Below are 3711 nucleotides of genomic sequence, written 5' to 3'. Positions count from 1 at the left end.
TGTTAAAATGCAATATATAAGTGTTTACACAGCTTTATGTACAGCCATGTGAATACATTTAAATCCATTATAAATCAATTTATCTGTCAGTTTTAGCTGTCATGTATTGAGCTAGTTAAAGACTTCACATATGTGTCTATATCTCTGATCACTGGCTTCAGCTACAGTAAGGAGAATATGTGCTTGTTCGCTTCTTAATGTAAACAGCGTTGGGAGATTTGTTTGCACAATCACAAAACACAATGGCAGAGCCAGATGAGGAGCCAACAACAATATCCTGTTTCATACATGCTGTCCTGTTTAGCATTTCAGGCACAACATTTTAAAATGAGACAGTAATGCATGCTATTGTCCTCGCTGGCTAGAGGAAACAAACTGAGATGTGCTCGGTCTATCCATAATAAACAGTCCGCAATTTACTGGAATTACGCTGGGAGTGCAGTAGGTGCAGATATAAATGTGTGTTCATGTTTGTTTGCGCTTATGAAATGCTAACTTTATTTGAAATAGATGAAATATTGAGTTTGAAATTAAAAGAGTGATTGTCTGGAAAAATCATTTCCTGCGTCCAAAGAAACTTAAGCTGTAAATGTTTGATTTAACAGCAAAACATCTCTATTCTAGCTCTGAAGAACATTCATTCATTCAATAATGTGTTTGTTTGTTTATTAATTAATTAATTTGTTTGTTTGTTTCAAACAGCACAATATCTCAATTCTACCTCTTAAGAACATTCACTGTTAGCATTAGCTTTAGCATTGAAATCCATAAGCTGTAGCGCGCCTCTGGCAGATCAAACTCATGGAGAGCAGGGCAGTCTTTAATATAAAATCATGGAGAGCAGAGCAGTCTTTAATATAAATTCACTCGGAAAACAGGCAGGATAACTCAGGAATCATGCAAGCAAACATGTAACATAGACAATAACTGGCAAATTAACTGGGGAAAAATCAGGACTTAAGCTGTCCTCGCGCCATAAACAGTCCAACAGAGGAGATAGGGTGGGGGTTCAGAAGGCGGCCGTGGGGCAGGCTAGAGGCAGGCAATGGGAAAGGGGCATAGTTCATAAGGCCAGGGCAGAGTAGATGGAGGGAGGTGCCAGGGAGGAGCTTGGAGCAGGAGGAGCCAGGTGGGGAACCAGAGACCAGCCAGGATAGCGACCCACCGTGGGAGGAGCCATGGTGGAGATGGGGCAGTGATGAGGAGGAGCCCAGGATGAAGAAGGAGAGCCGCAGCGTTAGGGTGACACCGAGGATCCGGAGGGCCAAGGCAGAGCTGGTGGATCAGGCAACCAAGGCAGAGGCGAAGACAGGGATCCGGAAGACCACGGCGGAGCTGGAGCGACAGAGGACCAAGGTGGAGCCGGAGGGAGGGAGGAGTCCGGCAGAGCCAGAGGGACGGAGTGACGAGGTGAAGCCAGAGGAATGGAGCCCCGAGCCGACGGATGGTCGACGACTAACCAAGGTGGAGCCGGAGGGACGAGGGAGTCCGGTGAAGCCAGTGGGATGCTGGGCCACGGTTGTGACGAGGGAGCTAGGATCCAAGGTGGAGCCGATGGATCGAAGGACCGATGTGGAGTCCAGGACTCGGAGGCTGGAGGCAGAGACAGGGGATCCTCATGCCTAGGCGGAGCTGGAGACTGGAAGTCCAGAGGCAGATCAGAGCTCCCAGATTGGGCTGACTGGGGGTGAGCTGAGGGACTGACAGGCACCAGCGGAGATAGGGCTGAGGAACTGTCTGGTTTTAGAGGAGGCGGGAGAGGGAGGCTGGGTGGGAGCTTAGGAGACTCAGGAGAGCTGGATGGAACCAGCGGAGTCTCAGGAGAGCTGGTCATTAGCACCCCAAACCAGTCTATCAAATCCTCTTGATTAAAACAGTCCATTAATTCCTCAAAATAGCTCCCAGAGACCAATTGCAGCTCATCCTCAGTGGTGGGAATGTGGACAGGGCTTCCCTCCAAGACCTTGATCTCCACGAGGACTCCCACGGCGATACACGGCGTTGCTGGCTCACACACCTGGTCAGTCACGTCGTCGAGCTCAGGTTCCGGGGCGATGTTCTGCTCTGTCGCTTTATTCGGTGCTGACGCTTTAATCGTGGCGGGTTCTGGCTCTGTGGCTGCGGTCCGTGCAGCGGGATGAAGACTGGCTGGGCTCTGGGTCGGGAGTGATCTAAAGACTGATCAGTCTTTATTATAAATCCACTAAGAAAACAGGCAGGATAACTCAGGAATCATGCAAGCAAACGTGTAACATAGACAATAACTGGCAAATGAACTGGGGAGAACTCAGGACTTAACAACACAGGGACTAATGGGATAATTAATGAGACAACATGTGGGAACAATGAACTGATGAAGACACAGGCAAAACCAGGTCACAACAGAAACTCAAAACACAAAACACAGACATAAGCATTTATGTTTTGTTTTGATTTTTTTTCAAATGGAGGTACACAACTTAACGTTTTATTTAATCAGAATACACGGCTACTTCCCTTGTGGAAGAGAAGTACACTTTAGCATATTTAGGCAAGGCAAGGACAATTACTGGAATATGTATTTATATTAAATACATAAGATTAATATTTTTAATATGCTTTTAAGATCTGAAGTACACTACAAATGCACATTCAATACAATTAATTCAATACATCCTCATCGAGATTGATGATTGGCACGAGAGCAATACCTCAAGCAGACATCCGCCAGCTAAATTCTCACAAGCCACTTGAAAGGCAGTTGAATTGTTTAAGCAAGGGTTAAGGATGTCCCTCAAGAGTGCGACGGTTTCAGGCAATTACACTAAAGTGTATATCAGTGTATCACAAGGGCCACAGCCTTGACACTTCCTTCACCTTTCATGTCACAGATGGGTTTGAAGCACACTCTCTCTTGCCGGAAGCAATCAGGGTTGTTAATAGCCTCTTTGGCCTTACTAGGTCAAGACGTATTCATGAATGAGCAACAGGGCTCCGTAAGAAGAAGGGCTGTTAGTAAAGCTGTCAGAGAACCATCCTCGCAGACATTTGAAGGTGATGCTGTGAAGATTTTGGGTTGAGTCGGGGACATTGGCTAAGAATGTACACAAATTCACACTTTATTATTTTGCCTACATTTATTTGACCAAAAATACCAGGAATATTATGAAATATTATTCTCATTTAAAATAACAGTTTTCTAATGTAATATATTGTGAAAATTAATTTATTTCTGTAATGCAAAGCTGAATTTCAGCAGCATTACTCCAGTCTTCAGTGTGACATGAACTTTCAGAAATCATTCTAATATGATTTGCTGCTCAAATAAATCAATCAATCAATCAATAAAGATAAATAAACAAATACGTAACTAAATATGATCACTGTTGAAAACAGTTAATATTTAATGTTTGCATATTCTTATATACTGTATTTCTGATGCTTTTATACGTGGTTATTGAATGTAAAGACAGTTCATAAAGAACTTTTTTTTTTTTGCATTATAAACATGTTTACTGAAACTTTTTGATCAATTTAACATGTCCCTTGAAAAATATAATTAATTTCTTGCAAACAACAACGACAAAACTATAATAACAAATATTACCTCTCCATTAAAAAAAAATAAATAAAAAATAGACTAGTGTTTATTTTATGCTTACCAAGTTCGTAAAAACAGTAATATTTTGAAATAGTATTACAATTTAAAATAGCTGTTTTCTATTTGAATAT

Source organism: Sinocyclocheilus grahami, unplaced genomic scaffold, assembly GCF_001515645.1.
Source record: "Sinocyclocheilus grahami isolate Dianchi unplaced genomic scaffold, SAMN03320097.WGS_v1.1 scaffold1124.1, whole genome shotgun sequence".
Classification (NCBI taxonomy): Eukaryota; Metazoa; Chordata; class Actinopteri; order Cypriniformes; family Cyprinidae; genus Sinocyclocheilus; species Sinocyclocheilus grahami.
Note: the sequence above shows the minus strand (reverse complement) of the source record.